The following is a 22,497-nucleotide window of genomic DNA, read 5'->3' as shown; positions in this document are numbered from 1 at the left end:
CATAAATAAGTGGAACAACAAATCAATATTACTCCTCCACCCCCACACTACTTCCTCTCTCTTTCTGAAAATCAATAAATTTTAAAACATTTGAAAAGTTCTGCTCATTCCTAGCTTTGCCTCCCATAGTGAAATGCTTGCTGGGGTTGAGGCAGACATGAGTCACAAGAACATGGCCTTGGGTTCAAAACTGAGTTCTTAACAGGACCATAGGTTCAAGGCCAAGGAAGGTGATAGTCCGACCCTGTCCTGATGCCTCATCTCAAGAGGTCTTTGGACAAAAGGGAACAAGCTTGAAGGAGGGTAACCGAGAAGGTGAATAGGCTTGCAATCAAGCCACGTAAGGAATAGTGATGGGACCTCGTCTTTGCACCTGGAGCAGACCATTTTCTGTGACTATCATTTTGGGCAATAGGACTGGCCACATGATGCAGAACCAGGGCCTGCGGTGGACGCTCTGGGAAGCTGTCAGTCAACCGGGCTCTTTTTAATACAGAGCTGTCTGAAAATAGAATGGCCTAGTTTGCAAAGAAGGGAGCTTATTGTCATCAGAGATGTACAAACCAGAACTGCGTGACCACCTACTGGAGAAGCCAGGGGTTAAACCAGATGCCTTTCAGAACATCTTCTAATCCAGAGAGCCTGTAATTCTTCTAATCTGAAGACCACAAGGAATCTTAAAACTCCTCATTTTGCCGATGAAAAAAGGGAGATGGGAAGCTAACATACACTGAGCACCTACTTTGTCCCAGGCACTTTGACACCTGTAACCATATTAAAAAAAATAGGACCAGAGAGAGAGCATGAGGGATTCACTTACAGCTGCACCACAATCCGGTGGCAGAGCCAGAACTGGAACTCAGGCCTCCAGAATCCAAATCTAGATCTCGCTCCATTGACCCATCTGTCCTGTTCAATAATGAAACACGTGTCTATTGCATGTCTGTTGCATACCTACTCTGAATGAACACTAATATGGCCAATGAGAGCACATAATATGCAGGCTATTTGCAAAATCTCAGGGTCTTTGCTCTGCAGGAAGCCACTGTCTAGTGGGCAAGTACAGGCGCCATCTCTGCATTGCCTGGCTCAGTGTGAATGGTGCCCTCTGGAGTTCTGGTAGCCCTGGGTAGACCTATAATGAAATATGAGGCAATTTGGTAAGTGCTATAATAAAAATGTGTACCAAGTGCTGCAGGAACCCAGAAGGCATGATTAATTCTACCAGGGAAGGGAATCCGGAAAAGCAGAGGTGACATCCGAGCAGGGCCTTGAAGGATATGTAAAAGAACAAAGAGCAGAAGAGCATAATTTCTACATTCATTCCATATACATTTATTGAGCAGCTCCATGTTGCCAGGAAGAGATGAATAATTCACAGTCCAGTAGTGGGGGCAGGTGAGTCACCAATAAATTGCCACGGAGGGTAAGCGTAATAGAGGAAACCTGCTCATGGTGGAAAAGTGAAGTGACTCCTGAAAGAAAGTTATGGGTGCGGGGAGGCTCTTGGGGAAGTGAAGGCTGAGATTTGGGGAAGGGGAATAAAAAATGTCCAGGCTGATAATAAAGAGAGCTGGGAGAAAGGGGAAAGGTATTCCAAGCAAAGGGAACAGCACATGCAAAGTTGCTGCGTCTTGAAAGCTCATCCTGTCTTCAGATACCTAGAGCAGACTCGGAAGTCTCAAGTGTGAAATGTGGGGACAGTGGGCAGCCAGACAGGAGGTGGAACTGACATGCAGGCTTTTAGTCGGGACCCACCAGGCTCTCGGATGAATGGGGAGGAAGAATTGGTGTGCATTGCACTACGATTTAGCAGACTTAGCAACCTTCCTTCAAAGCTGTGCCCCAGACTGGGAGTTGGAAGAGAAAAGTGTGAGCCACAAATCCCTGGCTCCTCCTGCTGTGCCCAGCGCGGCAGAGCTGGGGGGGGGGGCAGGGGGGTCTCTGTGGCTCTCCAGTCCCGCTGCTGCGACCCCGGCTAATCCAGCCTCCTGGCCCATCTGACACACACTTCCACTTAACATTTTGTTAGCGACTCTATAAACGAGCTCTCCCTGACCTTCAATCCCTGGCTAATTGCTGGTTTCATGTTCAAGACTAGCTTAATTTTACGTGATAATTACCTGAGAGTGGCAATACATATGGCATTGCATGTTCAGAATGTCAGGCCTGGAAAACTACCAAGTGGCCGTAGTCTGGGGCAAAAGGAGGAGGCAGCTGGGTGGCAGGGGGTTTAGAGAGGCAGCCAGGGGATGCGGCCGTGAGGGGAGAGAGAAAATACCCTGTGCAGACAGCACTCTGAGAACGGAGGCCCTGCCCGTGGTAGGGCCCAGGGCCCTCCACTGGGCCCAGACCAGCCAGGGGCACACAGGCGGCACACACATTTCCCAGAAGAGCAGCACACACATTTCCCAGTCACAAGTGCACACACATCGTGGAGAAACACAGACCAGATCAGAGGCACAGCTCACACACTTTCTCAGTCACTCCACAAATGCTGGCCTAGCACCTGCCACATACCAGGCAGTGTGTGGGCACTTCCACTGGTGTCCAATCCCCACCCTACTCAGGGAGGCTGAAAGCACGTGGAGGACGTGTCTCTGTTGTCGCAGTTATGGGGGGGGGTCGTGCTACTGGTACTGAATAGGCAAGGTCCCCAGCACTGCTAAAAGACTTGCAGTGCCCAGCACAGTCCCAGTCCATAAAGAAATGCCCACCCCACACTCAGGTGAGAACCCCCAGAACTAAGCCAGGGCAACAGCACAAGGAAGCCAAGTGGTGCTTGCCCTGCCCCCTTGGAGTTGACAGGAAGGACAATAATGGCAAGTGAAGGTTTACAATTTGTGAAATGCCGGTAGTGAAGGAGGACTCAGTCCATTTAGCAGGTGAACTAATAAAGTCCACTTGTTCCCCAACCACCTCCAGTTTGTGCCTAGAGCAGTGCTTGGCACAAAGATGGACACTGGCCTGATGGTGTCTGTGAGTGTCTACACCACGAGCCACACACCTGAGTCATCCCCGCTCTGCAGAGGGATGGCTTGGGTTCACTTTTTCCTTATCATTCCAGGGTGCAGGGCAAGGCAGGTAGGGCCCAGGGCCCTGGGGTGGTGAGGCAGGGGAGTATAGACCAGGAAGAAGAAAGGGTGCCTCTGGCCGGGAGAGAGGGTCCTTCCACAGGAGCACATGTCCGCACCCGCCACACAGGCCGCGGCGCACAGAAGCACCATCCCCAGATTAAGACGAGCCCCCTTTAGCCTCCTCACCCGTAGAATTATGGACTCCTGTGCTATGTTGGAGTAAATTACTTGCTTAATGAGATTTCAATTAACAAAAACAAATTAAAATCACTTTGGTAATTAAGCTGCTGTGAACCTCACCAGCAGCTCCCCCTCAGACCTCAGATTTCCATGGGGAGGGAGCTGGGAATTGGGGTCCATTCAGCCATGCTGTCGAGGCCCGGGCGGGGCCAGGAGCTCCCTCCCCAGAGCCACGGCTTCCTGCAGCCATCCTATAGGCACCCAAATTGTGGGTGGGAGGGTGGGGACAGCACACAGCAGCTAACCCTGCCACTGGCTGGCTGTGTGAGCTCGGGCACATTAACTGACTTCACTGAGCTCACTTTTCTCATCTGCGTAATGGGGGTAAAATAGTGCCTGCATGTTTGGGTTAAGGGAGGATTAAGTGAATGAATGTGTGTAAAACATTTAGAAGAGGGCCTGCCCCACAGCTCGGGCTTTTAATCTACTATCCCCTGTGGGGTCAAGGCCCTCCCAGGGTGGTCTTTCCAACCTTGCAGTTTGCATAAGCCCGAACCCCAAACCCCTCCAGGGCAGCCCTGTAGCCCTGAGTCCGGTAAGTGAGCATCTACCAACCACAGACATTGCTTTGGAGGTGAGGTTTCTGCCAGGTTCTGTCCCACCCAGGCCCCCAATATCGGAGGGGGGCCCCTCTCTCTATCGGAGCCAGCAGCTCAGATCTGGGAACTAGAATGCCTTTTCTTCTCAGGTGGCCTGGAAAATACTCTTCTCTTTGGGTTATGGTGTCACCCACATCCACCCCCCTGACAGGCCTGGAGAGGAAAGTAGCGCAGGTACCAGTGGCCCAGCGGGTGGCAGAGAGGAGCAGTTCTCGGTGCTGGCAGAAATGCGCGTTTGCTCTTCAGAATTTTCAACGACAAAATTTTAGTTTTGATTTTTGAGTCACTGTTTACAACCTTCATTCAGAGGGACTAAAACAGAAATTTAAAATGAACACGTATCGCCCTGACTGCTATCTCGGTTAGAGTATCATGTGAATACGCCAAGGTTGTGGGTTCAGCCCCCTGTCAGGGCACGTACAAGAACCAGCCAATGAGTGCAGAAAGAAATGGGCCAATAAATCATTCTCTCTCTCATAAATACATAAACATTAAAAACATAAAATTTATTATTCAAAATTCACAAAACTAAGTATGTAATAAATCTAAATAAAGTTTTAAATGATTTATCTTGTTTTTTAAGTTTGTAGCACTTGCATGTTTGAAGTTATGAAAGCAAAAACTGCCCTCAGACTTTTGGGATATTTATGTTATATATAGCATATTTTATTTATAGATAAATATAAATACAGACACACCAAGTGTTGGGTTTTTTTTCCTGTGGTGGTTAAAATTACAGATGGCTTTGTCTTACGTGTTAACATTCATTCATTGAACAATTTTTTTTCATTCCACACACTGTTTAACTCAATGGCAGCGTCTTATTGCCTATCAAGTGTCACCATGAGCAAGCCAGACTTGAACTCTAATCTACCCTGAAGGAATGTAGAGCTTGTTGAAGATGGACATGGGCATGAAACAGTGAAGTCACTACTGCAGGAAAGGAAAGGCTGGGCCCCAGAAGCCCATTACAGGAAGGGCAATCCTGGGGAGGTGCTGTGGTGTCTGTAATAAACATTTATTTCTTTCACAAAAGTACTAAAATAAAACAATTTATATATTTTTAAATGAATCCCAAGAGTCCTATAGCTAGTTAGTAACAGAACCTAACAGCCTTCTGGTTCTCGGGCAAATGATTTTTTAAAAAATCTGACACTAGTACCCTGGAGAGTTTAAACAGCATCCCACTTTTGAGTGAAAAATATCCCAAGGTGGGCAGGAGAGATGCCTGCCAGAGGTGGTCCCACCATCTACGCTCCTGTCAGACCTGTCAGGTATCCCCATGCACACCCATGCACACCCATGCACACCTCCATGTCAGCTAGGGGAGGCGGGCATCCGCACGCTTTTGTCAGATGGAGGAGGGGTGTGTGTGGTGCACGTGCGTGTGCTAATCTGGTCTCTGCTGGATGGGCGTCTCACCCTGCATCACCTGCAGAGGTGAAGTCCAAACATTGCTCCATGAAGGTCCAGCAGCCCCACCCTCACCCCCTGCCAAGCTGATCTCTAGTGCTCCTTCAACCCGACCTGGCAGCCTGGCAGCCTGGCCAACGGGAGTCCACCCCAACGTCCAGAACCTCCCACTGTCTGTCCCCTCCCATTCTCTGAGGAGTACTAGCTTCACAGCCCCTCCCCTGCAGACCCCTCTGTCCTGGGGATGGACAGGGCAGGGTGCCATCCTCCGAGCGCTCAGCTCAGCGAGGGCTGCCACCAGTGATGCCCTCTCATCAGGAGATGCGGCCAGAAGGGTGGTCCTTTTCCTGCCCAGACTTCTCGCATCATATTTTGTGCTGACTTCAGGCAACCAAGGGAGGAGGACACAGTTGTACTTTCCAAGTAGCTGGAACCCCTTAATCAATGTTAATTGGCTCTAATTAGCATATGTTAATTAATGATATTTACTACAAATTAAAGGTATGAGTGCTCCCAGAGGGTTTCCTGTTCATCCAATTAGTGCCAATTAGTTGCAATTAACACGTGTAAATGAGATTCCATTGAACCCAAAACAAACAGCACAGAATCTCTCAGATTCCCTCTTGCACCTTTTCAGTCAGCCAGAGGAAGGGAGGGAGGGAGGTGAGAGTGGGAGGGAGAGAGACAGACCCCTGGGCTGACCTCCTAGAGCAAGATACTGACTCTCCATGCACCAAGCAGGAGAAAAGGAAGAGCCAAGTTGGGCCAAGCAAGCTGCTGGATAAGTCTGGACTCCAGAGGCCTTGACCATGCCCCTGAGGGCCATGGGCCATCCCTTGGGCATCTCTGTACCTGCCAGGGCCTAACCCAGTCCCTGGCAGATAGCAGGTGCTCAGTAAAAATTGGCTGAATGAAAAGTTGGTTCCTTTGCATCAGGGATCACTATCTTTAGATGTAAAACTACAGGATGCATTGATTAGGAAAACAGGCAGTGCTCTCTTCTCCATAACGTCTTCCCAAGGGCTTTACCTAGGAGCCAGAGAGTATTTGCCTCTCTGACATCATTTTAACATAATCTTTATATGGAGATTTTACTTTACTACCAATGTTGCCATTTACTAATATTATTTCCTTTTCACTTAACTGCTACCTGAGGCCCAAACTTGTATCATGGCGGCAACTGGATAGACACGTATTTTGCTGAGTGTAATGTACACCCACGTTTTCATGCACATTATACACGGGATTATCATACCCATTATTATACCCATGGCATGTAATCATTATACCCATGTATAATGCGCACCCTTATTTTTCCCTCAAAAATTTGGGCAAAAAGTAAACATTATACACAGCAAAATACAGTAAAAAGAGCCAGGGGCTACCATGAACAGTGAAATGCTACCCTAAATTCTCCACCGTGCAGAGCCTTCAATGAAGCCGTGATGTAAGGTATCACTCCCAAGAAGTTGTTTATTCCTCACTTTTGCTACACCAAGCCTTCCATTAAAGTTGATATTGATTATTTTTAAATATTGGTTGGTCGCTGTGTGCCAGGCGCTACTACAGGGGCTGGGGATACAGCCGCAGACAAATCCTCTGTAACCCCTTCCCCGCGGGGAGCTCACATTCCTGCCTTATCGCCTCCCAGTTGGCATTGGGATGTATCTGGAGTCAGACTTGGCTTCATATCCCAGTTTGCCTCTCAGCAGCTGGGGCAGGGACAGGGTATTTCATCTACCTGGGCCTCAATATGTCTATCAGTCACGTGGATGCAATAATACCTGTCTGCCTCTCCTACCGTCACGTTATTGGGAGGATTAAGCTTCCTTCCTTGTCCCATTCTTTGGCAGGGCAGAATTTAGAGTTAATCCACAGGGCAGGTAGGAGAGGAGTCAAAACTCAAGGTGAGCCCACAAGTATAAAAGTCTGATAAAGTCATCTCTACACCCAGCTGGCCACAGCACCCCCGAGACCCCACCCCCACCTGCACTGAACTTCCCAGTTTACAAAGCTAGTGCTGGGTCAGCCTCCCACAAGCCAATAAGCCCCACGCTGCATTGAATAAGTGGGGCAGGGAGAAAAGGTTCAGAAACTGGAAGTGCTTTCTGGGTCATGTGGCTGCTGAGACTGGAGCCCAGACCTCTGGCTCCTCTGGGCTCATCCTCCTTCATCCGTGACCTTTCTGAGTGATGGGAGATGTGAGTGGGGTCCAGAAAGGTCACTCCTGCTGGTCAGGAGCAGAGGTGGGCCCACCAGTGACAGGACGAGCCCAGCCTGAGGTACACCTTTGTACATCCAGGTGCCAGGACTCTCCCAGTGGGGTCAGGCATCACCCAGGCCAGTGACCCCAGCACCTGCAGCTTTTGTGTCCCTTCCCTCACCCTCTCAACTCAGTCCCCATGGGTCCTCAGGCAGGGTGTCTAATCATTTCCAGTTGCCTGAGTGGCCCCTTTATAAACCCAAAGAGTCTGCCTTGATGGTCTCTAACACCCTTTCAGACCTGGTGTTCCAGGATTTTGGATATCCTCTGCAGAACAGAGGTCCCACCTGTGTAGTGTATGTGCCAACATCCGGGGCAACTACATGGTTGATGGGCAACAATAGCCTCGATTTCCCTCTTTCTTTGGGGATCCCTCCCACCAGTGGTGGCCTAATGGCTCCCACCCCTCCCCAGTCCTTTCCCATGGCTTTTACATCATCCTCCACTCTTTCTGCCACCTTCTCCAGGACAGTGAGGAGCCACCAGTCCTGGTCCGTTAGACATCAGGCCTCAGAAAAAGCTCCCCCTCACTCTGATCTAATTCAAAGTCCATTTGGAAGGCCAGTGGGAAGAATGGAGCTGGTAATGTTTAATAAGAATTCCTCAGCTATACTCCCTTCCTGGAGGGGCATGTGGCTGTGGAACGATGTCTGCACTGGGCCTTCTGCACTGGGTGTGGGTCTGCATACGCACAAGTACTCCCCCCTTCGTCTCTCTCTGCTGGGTGAACATGGGCTCCACCCGTCCACAAAGGATACATCCAGGGAGAAGAGGCTGCTGATAAGAAGGTTGAGTATGAGAAGCCAGGGACACAGTGGAGTGAATTCTCAGCTTTCAGGGACAAGAATGTTGGCTCCAAACCAGGAGTTTTGGGAGCCCCAGAAACTCTGGGACGGAGAAAAGGAACTCAGGCAAGATGTCTGCTTTTTATCCCACTAATGCCTCTCGAGAAGTGATATCTCGGAAGCCAAAGTTCTGCGATGAGCCTGAACACGGCCACTTCGGAAAAAACCTCAGCTCCAGGAATGTAACAACAGAAAATAATTAAGGTCTAATAAGGTCAGTGTTCCACCTTAACACCTTTTCAGTTCCAGTTAAAACCTCTACTAATTTGCCAAGGAAAACCAACCTCACTTGGGTCTTATTATTTGAATCACGTCCTGTCTCTTAATTTAAACGAGAGACTCACATAAGGATTTTTTTTTATTTTAAATTACAATGCCGACTTTCTTCCAGTTGATTACGGTATATGACTCTCTGTTGGAAGGCCATTATTTTTTGCTATGATTTACAAAGCATTTAAAGCGAAATCAATGTAATAAATATTGAAGTATTGTAATAGATAATTCCATATATTTAACCGGAGACACAGTGCAGGCCTGGTTTGGGCAGCCGGGAGAAGGGCAGGGAGAGGATGGGGTGGGAGAGTGACCTGATATTGGCTCAGAGGGTGACCGTTCCTCCTTTCTCCTGGATTCATTCAGCCAGGATTCGCTGAGTTCTCCCTAAGGTCCTGCACACTGGACTTGGGGCCGAAGGGAGTGTGCGGTGCCCAAGACGTGTCCTCCAGGTGCCAGAGACTCTTTGGAGAAATTCCCCTGCAAGGGAGGGACCAGTCACGGAGGCCACCATAACCTGCTCTGCAGGAGGTCGGCCCTGCCAAATCACAGGAGGGGCCCTGTGATGGGGCAGGGGTTCGGCAGAGGGAAAGGCCCACCTGGATGGCTTGGCCCCCATAAACGCACCTCCAGCGCAGGCAGGGCAGGCCATGTGCTTTGTCTGCAGAGCTGTTTCAGTGCTGCGGGGGCTTCATAAAGACTTTGTCGACTACACACTCCTGGCTTGTGGTGGAGTATGGGTAGTGCATGAGCACATGTGTGCATGCACACACATGTTCTGCAGCTCTCAGAGGAGGAACGTATATGGTCCCTTGCCTTCCCACCCAAAGCCTGAACCCAAGCCCCAAGTCCCTAGTTCTGAACATTTTCCACCGTAAATCCCAGGAGGGGACACACTGAGGGAAAAGGAGCAGAGAGAGGAGATTTACTGCAAACTTGCTTCCTGACACCTTTTGGGCCCGTCCCATAAGATAACACTATCACCAGATAAATCACACAGAGTCTCAGGGGACTTTACCCTTGTATTTGTGGGGTCTTTAGTGGAAGTCAGTGGGACATGGGGAGAGAATTCCACCTAGCTAGGTTCTCCGTGACAACACTAATCCCATACAGCATGAGACAGGATGGATGTCTCAGATCTAAATCCTGGCATTTGGGGTAGGGTTGATAGAGAATTTGGATGATGGTAGAGAGCACTAAGCTATCATTACCCAAAAGAGAGTATGGCATAAGGAATTCAGCATGGCTTTGAGCAAATCTCAGCTCACATTCCTAGCTGTGTGACTTTGGGCAAGTTACTTAACCTCTCTGGACCTTGGTTTATTTCTCTGCAAATGCAGGACATGGAATATCTACCTAACAGGATATGTATGCAGATTTATTGAGATTAATGTATGCCAAAGTGCCTGGCATAGAGTAGCTACTCAGAAATCTGTCCGATTCAGGAGAACTGAGGTGGCACAACCTTGAGGGAGTGCGTGTGTGTGTGTGGGGGGGGGTATGCACAGAAGGGAGCACACTCTGGCCTGAGCGCCAGTGGTGTATCCTGCTGCTGGAGGATCAGGAGTTCACCCGCAGGGCAGCTGTCAGCAGCTCAGTGGATGGATGAGTGAAAGTGTAAGAGGTGGGAGGCGAAGGTGCTGGGGAGGGAGCCATCTTCAAATAAAAATGAAAGGAGCATGGCAGATGAAATAACAGGGCCATTTAATATAAGCCCCGCCCCAGGCATCTCTGCCCTGGGACCCAGCCTTCCTGCCCACCTCCCCCAGTCCTGTGCCCCTGTCCCCTTTCCGGAAGTTTCCTTCAGCACGGAGGCCCATTCGTGTCCCTGATCCTTTGGGAAGGCCTGAAAGCAGGAGTCCCTCCACCTCTAAGGCCCCGGACCCCTGCCTCCTCCCAGACTCCCTCATTTCCCACTGAAGATTGGGCCCAAGGCAACCTGCTCCCAGTGTGTTGTCTGGGCAGATTAGTGCCCCAAAGCTGGCAGGCCTATTAGGAGGTCTTTGTGAGGGAGGGGGCTGGGGAGGAGAAGGGGATGTTCCATTCTCTGAGCAACTGGATTACTCAGTCAGGAGATCAGGGAAGAACTCGCTGCTTAAACTGCATCTTCTTCACAGCCCAGCCTGAGCCCTGGCTCTCAGCCTCCTGTGTGCTCAGCAGGGATGTCCAGGAGCCCAGCCTTGCCTGCTTTTGAGGTGTGTGTGTGTGTGTGTGTGTGTGTGAGATCTGAGTCAGCGTTGAGGGCAAATCTAAACCTCCTTCCTCCCCAGTGGAAAAGCTGTGACACCAAAGAGGGACTCAAAAAAATCAGCTTGCCACCACCTCCACTAACCCTCCCCTTCCCCAAAGACCTCGGGCTGAAGATGGATCTAGAAGGTGGTGTTTAGAGAGCTGAAGTGACTTACTCGGAGTCACACACCAAGTAACGGGGCAACCAAGCTGGTTTCCTGACGGTGGCTGGATGTACAGGAGCACGCTATCCTCGGAGTGAGCCCCGTCTATGCCCGGGTCTGGAAGGAGCCCAAGACTCTGCTTACTATTCTCCCTTCGTAGAAGGGGGTTTGCTGCTGAACTTTGTTCAGCCCCAGTATGAGCTTGAGAGGGAAGGAAGCTCTGCTCCCATTCCCAGTCTCTCAGGCTACAAGGGACCAGACCGTAACATATGGGGACGTGGAAAGGAGATTAGGTTTAAAGACTTTAAAGCCTTAAGATCTGGTCCCAGCCTCACCACTTCACTTGCTGGGTGGCCTTTGGCAAACCACCTCCCCTCTCTGAGCTCAGTTTGCCTTATCTGCGAAACGAAGATAACATCTCTCCCAGAATTGTTTTGAAAATACACAAAGAGCATCAAGCATAGCATCTTATATACTAGGTGCTCAAAATCAGGGTGGAGGCAGACTGGGAGGAGATATTATTTCCTTTACCCAGAGCTGCGCCCATTCCCCAGAACAGGAGTCTTCACTGCACATTCAAACAACCGGTTCTTCCCACTGGGAGGGCAAATCCATCATGTTCAGAGACTGTTGGCCTCCCCCACATGGTGTAAGGTTATTGGGGGGTCATGACCCCACACCTTGTGCCCACTTTCTAGAAGGAGGCCCAAAGTCCCCCACCCTGGCCCCGTGTGGCCCCTAGAGGTCTTTAGCTGACAAAGTGGTCATCTGTGACCTTCTTAATGGCCTATGGTCCTTTCAGCCAGAAAATTCTATGATCCTGTGACCCCTTAAAACCCTGCCCTGGTAATGGTTTTATGATCTTCCAGAGGAATCCTCTCTTTGCCCTCCTTAACCCCCAGCCCCTTTCAGTAGGTCCTAGTCAAAATAAACACAGTTTACGACCAGAGAAGGATTCAAGGTCCACATGGCAGACAAATGCAGAGCCCTTTGAAGGGGCCTGGGGAATCCATCACATCCTGGGGTGTGATGCTCCCCAGGCCCAAGGGGAGGTGGGCCCAGGGAAGAGGCGCAGGCCTGGGAAGCTGAGCTCTGGATCTCGATCTGGAATCTGAGGATCCTGTGCTGTGTCTGGGGCTCCCTCCCCAGCACTGAGCCTGCCCTCCCTGCAAAGGAAGTGAGGGGAGAGGAGGAGGGGACTGGGCACAGCCCAGTGATCGGGAAACTTTTCTATCATGTGTGCAGACTGCCTTGGGGGCCAGGAGCTGACTTGGCACGTCATCAGGGGAGAAGGGGGCAAAATGAAAGCGTGAGGGGGAAAATAAAGAGGCATATGGAGAAATAGTAAGCCTGCATGGGTGAAAGAATCAGAGCTGTAACCACGGAGGTCTCGGGCCTCATCACTACCTCCAGTGCCCCCCTGGATGGTGGTGTATTGTAGCCACCTTGGGACAACTTTCCTAAAGGAAACTAGCCCAACTGCTTTCAGGAGAAAATCAGGCAGCAGAGCTAAAGAGAGAATGGGAAAGAGAGAGAACCGGACTTTGTTCTGAGTTGCTCCAAGAGGCCCTGAGCATCACTGCTAGTGAGTGAGATCACTGAGGGAGAAGTGGAGAGCCTCCGTCCAGAATGAATACCTCCCCCTCTGTCCTTCCCCGGGCGAAAGGCAGGACCCCTCCCTCCACACTCTCTTCAGCACCCTCCATGGGAGAACGGGGCCCACAGGCCGCAGCCCACATGGTCTCAGCTTTGCTTCCTACTTGCCACGTGGATGAGTTGCTCACCTGGGCAGAGCCTCCCCTGGCAGGTGCAGCTACCAGCAGATTTGTTTTCAAGGAGGACTGGCCCTGCCTGGGGAATGGCTGTTGGAGAATATTAAGACAGAATTCCCAGAGGCCTGAGTCTGAGAGCAGCTTTCTAGGACATGCAGCGCAAGGCTTTTGTCAGCTACCACACCAGCCTCCAGAACTGGGGCACTGGCCTAGGGGATGATGTCCCTGCCTCAGAGCTGGGGGAGGGAGAAAACGTCCCCCCGGGGCCTGGGCCTTATCACTCAGCCTTCTAAAAATGCTGTGCTCCCCAGCAGGTTGGGTGAGGAGCTGGACAGGGCATATGTGCAGGTTGCAAGGAACCTATCACATTTATCAGGTACCAGCTTACGGCATTTGCATATGTGGCATTGTAATTAACATTTGGTGAGTGACAGTCAGGGAGCTGCAAGCCCAGAACAAAGATGGAAGGAAAGAGAGATAGCTGGAAATGCAGGCATGAGTTTTTCCAGGATAAATATAGTTTGTTCAGAATTTATCCTCTTCCTAAACCAGGAATAATTATAATGACTTTTCATATGAATTTAGAACTTTCAGCAGAGGACCATGGTGCCCAGCACAGTGCTTTGTATTTAAAAAGTCCTCCGTGACATAGAATTTTAGCACCAGAAGGGTTTTGGAGAGCATCTAGGCCAGCAGGTCTCAATGCTGGCTGAATATGTATAGAATTCCCTGGGGTGCTTTAAAAAATAATAAAGTGCTGGGCTCCCACCTCCGGAGATTCTGGTCTAATTGGTCTGGGGTGGAGCCCAAGTTATCTGTGTTTTTTAAAAACTCCCCAGATGATTCTATTGGGCGGCCAGGGTTGAGAAGCACTAGTCTGGGCCAGTACTTCATTTTCCAGAAGTAGAAACTGAAATCAAGAAAACAGGTTACCTAGACAGCAGGTAACTGGTAAAAGAGTGCGGGGCCAGAGAAGGTATCCGGACTCATTTGTTAAATGAACAAACAAAAGATTGATCCTCTTTTGGAGGCGTCTTTATCTGCAGAGACCCCACCCCCTCCTCCCGCCCCCATATTTTCACATTGTTTTCCTCTGGGCCTCACAGAGGGGGAACACCCAGTCCCGAGATCGTTTGACAGGTCTGGGTCCTCCCAGGGCCGCTGTTGCATGTTGGTCTGCGGGTGTCTGTGGGTGCCCCAGAACAGGGGTACAGGAGTTGTGCGTGCAAATGTGCACGTGCACAGAGATGCACATTGACGTAGGAACCTGTGCGGAGGACCCTCCTGCGCAGGAGCACTTGTCCTTCCAGGCGCATGCGCACTTGCCGTGAGGGCACTTGCACGTGTGCCTATAAAGAGCCGCCCGTGGGACGGTCTGCATGTTCACATCAGCACCGTCTACGGGGCAGTGTGAGTGTGCAAGAAAATGGGTACAAATGTCTCGGAGATCTACGATGCCGATCTGTGTGTCTGTAATTATGTACAGGGGCATAAAGCAGGATCTACCTTCACGAATCGGCAGTTACATTTACCTGTGGAGACCTATGTGTGACAATACACGCAGCGCCGGCTGGTCCAGTGAACGCGTGTGACTGGCAGTCTGCGGTCGCAGTGGGCGAGTGTATGTGGAGAGAGAAAAGGTTTCCGTTGTTTCCATTCTGTTTCTCCTAAGTAATCATTGGGAAATGCATGTGTTGGAAAACCGCATCGTTCGTGGTTAAATATATCTCAGCCCACACAGATGAAACATGATTATGCTAGCTGAGAGGCTACACATTAACATTGTTTATCATTGATAGAATTAAATAACCCATGCACGGCCCTGGTAGCATTTCTTACAATTTTATTTAACACTGTTTTGGCCAAGCAGCATTTGGCAAATGCCACAGATACACTGTAGATTACCGTGACAAATGCATATTTTGTAAGTTATAATATACAACACATGAGAAGTATTAACAGAGAGGTGTTAAAAATTCCAACTGTCCTCATCTTCCTTTAGGTTCTACTCCTTCCCCTTCCTTCCCCCACCTGATGAAAACCTATCCCTTCACACTTCCCTAGGAGGTCCCTGCATTTGTATTTGAGAGATAAAATGGAGGGTGAGGATTTGGGGTGGGGAGGAGATAACACTCTAAGACCCGGTCTCTGGAATGTTTCTGCTCCTCCCCAGTCTGTCAGAGGCAGGCCCGAGCCCCAGCACGTGTTAAAGCAAGAAGACCAAAGGAAGCATTTTTATAGGTTCTGCAGACCCTCAGGTTGACTGATGAAGTTACTCATTCAGAATGAGTAAAAAGAGCAATGAACTTATCAAATTAGTAGTAAATCCTTCATTAAAAGATTCATAGAAGTGGCTTCTTGCATCTCTTTTTTAAGGGGAAACTATATCTTTTCTTGAGCCCAAATGAGAACAACCTGGCCCAGAGTAATCCTTTCAAAATGTGTGCTGGCCGGTGCCTACAATGTGGGCCAAATTGTGAATGGCCGGAGAGAGCCAGAAATCTCAGCAGCTGAGGAGGCTGGGGTCTTCACCTCTACAAGTCCAGACTGGAACATGAATAAGGAAAGGGTAGAACCACAAAGGAGGGCCACACAAGCTCAAAATGCTCCCTTGCCGGCCACCAGGCAGGCAAAGAGGTTGCGTTTACTTCCCAAAGATTATGAATACCTGGCATTTGTAGGTCTCTTCAAAACTTGGAAAAGACTTCTTAATCTCCCAGAAACCAGGGCTGAAATCCCACATGGAGCCTTAAAGCCCTGCTTGGATCTGTTTTTACCACCCCTGGGCTTCCTTTGGGCATGGAAGTACCATGATTGAGACAAGAAACTCCCTATACCTGCCTTCCTGCATTCTAAGTTTCACCAGCTTCTCTCCTACTGAAATGTAAAGACGAAAGATGTCCAAGTACAATCTGAACGTTGACTGGATCCACCCCCGGCCCCAAGTCCTCTGCCACCAGCAATGAAGCAGTCATCAGAACTATCTTTCTAGGCAGCTCCAGGCCCCTCTCCACCAACAGGGGTATCAGCCAACCTGCTTGGGGAATAGCTGAATGCAAGCACCAAAAATTGTATCGTATCATCTTCACACCGCTCGAGGCAGGAAGTTGGCTCTCCAGAGCATGGCGCCATGCGCTGTCTCCTGAGTGAATACAGAAAAAAAAATGTCCTAATGTTTGGATTAGAAGTAAGAATGGTGACAAGCACCCGTCAGTGTGTGCGCCTCTCCCCAACACACACGCACTCCCACACACCCACACACACCCTGTCCTTGCAGACAAATCATGAATCATCTCCGTGGCTGAACATTTTAGCGTTCATAATATTCTCAGAGGCCCAAGGTTTTCAGGCAAATCCCAGGTCTGTGCACAAGGACACTGCATAAATCCCTCCCCTTATGAAAGGCCAGTCTGAGCAGATGGGACCACTCTTAAGTAAACTGCTGAGCCCTCCCTCGTCCATCTCGGGAGGAGCAGCAGGGGGTCAGTCCTACCAGCCAGGAGAGCAGAGAGCAGCAAAAGCTGCTAATTCTGAGGCTGTGTTCACATCCCCAACTTATCTCTCTGAGGGAGGTGTTCGTTTGACCACACAATCCTCCCTCCCCTCCCCCAAGGGGAAATCAGATCTTGAAGTCAGATTGGAGGCCTCAGCGGACCAAGTGGTGGCCAGAGTTGGGAAAGCAAATATGAGCCCTGGAGAGCCGGCTGGGCCTGGGAGGAGGTGAGAAGCCAGAGGGCCCTTCAAACCCAATTTCTTTCCATGCTAAGTCTGGGGAAATAACGTCACAAGAGTTCCACTCTCTGATAACCTGCCTCATTAATATTCATTTTAAAATATTTTTTTAAAAAGAAGAAGGAAGGGGGAGATAATTATACACTTGGTGGAGTTTGAGTTTTCCTCCATTTTCTCTTCTGTGTCTGGCCCCCCCACCTGCAGCCTAAGCCAAATATATACACTGTGCTGTCTACCACCCCAGCCCCTACTCATCTCCCCAGGTGTGCCAGGAAGACATAAGGCAGGTGGATGGAGAGAGAGACAGACCCGGGCACCCCAGGTGCTCACAAGGAAATGCATAGACTGTGAAATTACACCAAGGCTGGACAACTTACCACCACACTGGAACCCTTGGGGAACTGAAATAATTAACTTGCTAATCAGCTACACCTTGCTTTTTTTCTTTCTTTCTGGAAAAAAAAAACAACACAACGATTGCAAATCGCTTTCACATCAGGTTCCTATGTCAGTCACTTGGAGACAAGCGATGCTCTGAAAGAAATGCACTTCGTGCCTCCGTGGAGACTGACGTGGGTCAGGCCGAGTGAGGCCTCTTCTTCCCCACTCCTTCCCACCAGGCCTGGGGGCCTCACAGAGACAGAATGTTTCTGGAGATGGAGGGTTTTCTATGTCCACGCCACAGAGCTTTTCCATCTCTGCTAAGCTTTCTCGCTTTTGGTCCTCTTTAGCCTGCTTGCTGGCGCTAAACAGCCAAGATCCATGTGGAGAAAAGAGGATTGATTAGAATCGTAATAATAATCCCCTCGGCATTCGTCCGGCTTTAACGTTCCCAAAGTGTTTTCACACATTATCTCATTCGGTCAGAGGAGGCTGGAGCTGGCAGGAATGTTAGCAACCACTTAGCCCCATGGCCTGCATTAGAGATGGGGAAACTGAGGCCCAGAAAGGTTAAATGTCTTCCCCCAAAGACCAGAGCTAAGGACAGTGTGCTCTGGGGGCCAAGTCCCCACACTCATTGTCTAGAGATCCCCTGTGTCACCTCTGATCCTCTGAAAAGAGGGGAAGAGCATGGTCAGCTTTTTCCTCCACAGTGGATATATAAATCCAGAAATAAAACAATTAAAAATAGGGCATTAGGACACATAAAGGCCTTATAGGAAATTATTTCAAGGGTGGTTGGGAGTGCAGGACGCTGGTCTAAGCCCTGAACGCAATGTGTTAATTAACATACTTCCCTCTCCGCCTTCTCTGTCTCTTTGTCCCCTCACCTCCCCCTTCTCTCCAAGTTAAAAAATGTGACCGTTATGCAGTTTGAGACCTAAGGCTTAATTTGGCCACAGGCCCTGGAGGAGATGGCAAGCTTTTCTTAGATTCAAATCGGGTCCCTCGCCCCGGCCCCCCAGGACTCCCAGCACGATGGGCTCCTGTGTGCGTGTGTGTGTCCACTTGAGACATTGCACTGAACGGTGAAAAACAGGCATCTGATCCTTTCACAGATCAGATGATTTGCAAATTAATAGCTCTTCCCCCCCCCACCCCAAGGCTCTGAAGAGATGAAAAAAAAAAAAAAGATTTCTTCCCCATGGAGATGGGGAAGGCGGAAACATATAAAATGGGGAAAGAAGTGAAATGATATTGTATTCTGTAGAAAAAGACTTCCCTGTGCGTGGTACGCGTGCGTGTGGTCACGAATGTCTGCATTTCCACAGGGCCGCCTTGCCCCGGTTGCCCGAGCCTGTTGGAAGGTAAGCGGTTCCTTTGTGTGTTCGTTCATTACTAAGCCCAACTCTTTTCCCTCGAAAACTCCTTCTTCTCCCTGTTGAGCTGACCATGCTTCTGGATTTATGAAGAGAGATGTTTTAGCAGAAATCCCCTAGAGTGTCCCATCAGCCCTAAATCCCAGGCCCACTCACCCCCCCCAAGACCCCATGACACACAGCATGCCAACACGGCTTCCTCTTGCCTATGCATTAGCCATCCATTGTGGCAACCTGACATCTCTCACACATAAAACCGTAAGAGAGAAATAAAATATCTGTCTCTTGGCGAAAATAAAGCTTTGCCTCCCTCCTGATGTATAGGATATAAAATAAAGCCGCGGCTCCAATAGTGGCTTTTCCTTATGCCGGAGTTGCCTTTGCACACACAGAGGCAATGAAGACGGATGGTTTGGGACGAGGCCCAGCCTCCTGGGGCCGCCTTCACCCTTTTTTATTATCGTCAATCCCACCCTCCCGGCCTTTTTCTTTCTTCTTCACTTTCTTTCCTTTCTGGCTTGGATTTGCCTTTTATATGCCCTTCTCTTTCTTTCCCCTGGAACTTTATGCCTCTTGCTCACTTTCTTTCTAAAGCGTGACAGAGACAAGGAGAGAAGAGCCAAGTTCCCTACCTCCTCAGACATGCCTGCTTTCTCTCCCTGCCTCGCCCTTCTCCAGACCCCCAACTCTCTCTGGGCTGCCAGCCCCTAAGACCAGTGTTGCTGTTCCTCCTTGAGGATTCGCTTTGGTCAAATGTACAAACATTCCCAAGAGACGGTTAAGAATGTATTTAGTGGGGTGGCCCTTCCAGCCAAGGCCAACCTTCTCCTGCCTCTTTCCCCAGCCCTGAAAACTGAGAGTGCTGTGTGGTAGCTGGAACTGTCTCCCTGAGTCTCACAGTCACAGAAACACGGTCGTTGTCCTGTCTCCGCCACAGTGCAGGTGCCTGCCTCTTTTCTTCCTTCTCCCCAGAGGCCTCACACTTGCCAGGTGTGCACCGCTCTCCATTCTGCTGCCGAGTCTCCCATTCCTGCCAGGGCGGGTTTTTTCCCAGAAGCCTCTTCCCATCCTTGCCCTAACCTCACCCCTCCCACTGCTCTCCCAAGCCACCCAAGGCTGCTCCCCAACCAGTTCAAAACTTCACCTGCTCCACTCAGGGCTGCGGGACACATGCCGGGTCCTGGGGAAACTAAGTAGCGACCCAGAGAAGAGGAGCAGGGTCAGAGCTCCTGGGGGAACAACAGTGGAGGGGAGATTTACTGTGGCCTATAGAGGTGGGGAGTGCCCAGCAGAGGGGCAGTGGGTGGCTTCCAGCCTCTGAGATTGATGAAGGACCTGTGTGTGTGTGTGTGTGTGTGTGTGTGTGTGTGTGTAGGGGGGCCTCCCAGTCACCCCTAATCTCAAATCTTCATTAATGCAAATGTGGCAGGGCTGGTGAGGCAGCAACATCTATGGAACTCTGCCCCCCAAAAGAAGGAAGGGAGTTTTAGAGCGGCCAAGTCCAGAAAGAACTCAATCCCAAGTCCCAAAGCTACTTAGCTTTGGGGATCTCTCCCCCTCTGTCTTTCTTTCCACGCGATATCTCTCCAGATATCGGCAATGACCACCGCCATTAGGTAAGGGGAGAGAGAGTCAATTAGTGGGAGGATTAATTACTCGGAGGCACGAGCCCCGTTTGTCTTCCTCACGGGGCGTGAGTGTGTGCGCAGACGAGGAACACGGGCACGCACCCAAATACGCATTGTTGTCACGCCGTCTTAGACGTTTTATTTATTTGTTGGATTCCTGCCCAGGGCCGCTCGCACGCTTTTCCACGGGCGCTGAGTCTCCCACCAAACACGCCGCCTGCTTTTCTCCCGCCTGGGAACGCGCCCGTCACACGCCCGCTCGCCAGCCTGCAGGGTCCTCCGCGCCGCGCCTTTCCTCGCCGCCTTTTTATTTTCTGAATCGCTGGGTGTCTTTCCGGGCCTTGCCCCCGTTTCTTTTCTTCTACTCCTCCATGCATTTTCCCCAGCGCGTCTTTGCTCCTTTTATCGCGGCTTACTTTTCCACATTCCTGTCTCTTTTCTCCGGTTTTCTGCCTGACACCCTCGTCCCGTCCCTCGCCTCTCACTTCCCTCCCTCTCTCCCGCCTTCTCCAGTCGCCCCTCTCCCTTCCCCTTCTCGGTCCGCGTCCCGTCTTTGCTCGGCAGCACACTGACTTGCATCCGAGATCGCCACGCTCGACCTGCTCCCCTCTCCACGCCGGGATCCCTCCAGCCCTCGTGGGAAGCCGGGGTTGTTTACCCAGCCCGAGCGCGCACCGGGAAGCCTCGGCTGGATACGGCCCTTTCCCGGCCGCTGGGTGCCACCCCCTCAGAAAACGTGGCCGAAGCAAAGTGATAAGCGCCCCCCCACCCCCCACACACAACTTCTCTCCTTCAGCAAACCGCCTGACTTGAGTTTCTTCCCCGGGCGAAAGGCAGTAATACCCATCTCTGACTGTGTGGTCCAGGGCACATAGTGCTGTAAACTGTAAAGCGCTGCGCACACGTGGGCCATTTCCGAGAGAGGGATGGGATGAGGTTAACCTGCCACAGGGGAGAACGGGACGGAGAGAGCGGGACAGGTGGGATCGGCTCGCAGGGGTCAGGCCAGGGTCCTGCACCGCGTCTTCAGCGGAGCGCGCGTGGCCTCTGGGATCTGCGGGGCCCGGGGCTCGTTCTGCTTTCTTCCTCCTCCCTCTTCCTGCCACCGCGCGGCTGGGTGCGCCCCATTCGCGGGGCTGGAGTCCACGCCGCCCCAGGCGCCTCCAGTCTCGGACGGAGCGCCGCTGCTGGGTAGGACCGAAGGGGGCGAGGTCGGGGATGCGGCCACCAGCGGTCGCCGCTCTCGGGAGATCAACAGCAGCGACCTGCCGGGCCCAGGGCCCGCTGGGATTGGGGGAGAGGGAAGCGAATGGAGCTCGGGACCAAGGAGGCAGAGGTAGGAAAGGGGGTGCTGGAGAGGGCTCCTTCAGCCCCCCAAACTGCAGGGCGGCTGAGGAGGGCTGGCAGAAGCCCTCCGTCCCCAGTTCGCGGGCAAGTTCCCGCCTCTGGGCCGATCCTCTAGGCCCTTCGCAGAACAGAAGCCTATAATGTGAAAGCCGTTTTCTGGGTCTTCTGCGGCCTTCTCCAAGAGTGTCTGGGGGCGAGGTGGGGCGCATTCTGCAGACACCGAGGACCCTCACGCAACCCCGTCCAGAGTGCGCGGGGCCCGGGGCGGCTCGCGCGCAGGGCCTGGGGCCGGACGGCGCGCGTGCACTGCAGGCCGCAGGCCGCGGTTGGCGGCGAGGGCGGCGAGGGAAGGTCGGCGCTCCTAGCCGAGCCGACCTTCGACACTCGTTTAAACGCAGAGCTGAGCTGAGGGGCTCGGAGACGGCGAATTTGTAAAGCTCGGTCAGTATTCTCTCCTCTGTGACCGATTACATTTTAAAATAAAAACTCAGTGGAAACAAACAAAACATTAATCTCGTGTGCTGTCCCCAGGGAGGCGTTATATCTGGACTTTAAACCTAGAACCAGGGGCCAGGAGGTGCGCCTGGAGTTTGTTCTGTGACCTCCCGGTAGACGCGGGGGTCGGTTCCCGCGGACCCGCTCGCTGAGCCATCTGGACACCGCGACAGGCCCGGTGTCCCAGAGCCCGGGTCCTGTCTTCACCCTCGATTCCTCTACCGCGCTTGGCCCTCCGCTGGGCCGGGTTCTCTTTCCCCCAACGTCTCAAGGTCTCTGCACCCCCAGACGGGTGCAGTAACGTCCTCCTGCCCACCCAAAATGAGGTGGCAGGCGTTGGGTTCAGTAGGGGCTGGCAGCCGGGTCCAGCTGTCATCCCGTGGGTCCCCCTAACGACAATCCCCCACCCCCACCCCCGAGGTCCTTCTGCTTTGCATATGAAGAAGCCCAGCCGGGGCGGGGCCGGGGCGGGCCGCTGGGGACTCGGTCCGCTGTGGATGCCTGAGAGGAGCGGGCGCTGGTGGCGAGAACCCAGACAGCTGGGGAAGGGAGGAGCATGGGGACCGCTGCACTGGACCAGCCCCTCCCCGAGACCTCGCCCAGCACAGCGGGCTGAGGAGGCGCCTGGGGTCCCGCGGGAGGAGGGGTGCGCCTCGCAGC

General features: G+C 51.6%; 1 long non-coding RNA gene across 1 annotated transcript; it reads right to left on the bottom strand.

The window, feature by feature from the left end:
• Positions 1–14,703: 14,703 nt before the first annotated feature.
• On the bottom strand, positions 14,704–20,678 carry LOC119062670 (uncharacterized). Its single transcript, XR_005085016.2, has 2 exons — positions 16,985–20,678; positions 14,704–16,017 (listed from the first exon to the last, which is right to left on the bottom strand). It is a non-coding gene; the product is annotated as an uncharacterized LOC119062670 (long non-coding RNA).
• Between the last annotated feature and the right edge of the window lie 1,819 nt (positions 20,679–22,497).

The sequence above is a fragment of the Artibeus jamaicensis genome, unplaced genomic scaffold, assembly GCF_021234435.1.
Source record: "Artibeus jamaicensis isolate MK-2021 breed Jamaican fruit bat unplaced genomic scaffold, CSHL_Jam_final contig_1998, whole genome shotgun sequence".
NCBI classification, from domain to species: domain Eukaryota; kingdom Metazoa; phylum Chordata; class Mammalia; order Chiroptera; family Phyllostomidae; genus Artibeus; species Artibeus jamaicensis.
The sequence above is the reverse complement of the archived record's forward strand: the minus strand, read 5'-3'. Positions and strand labels throughout refer to the sequence as shown.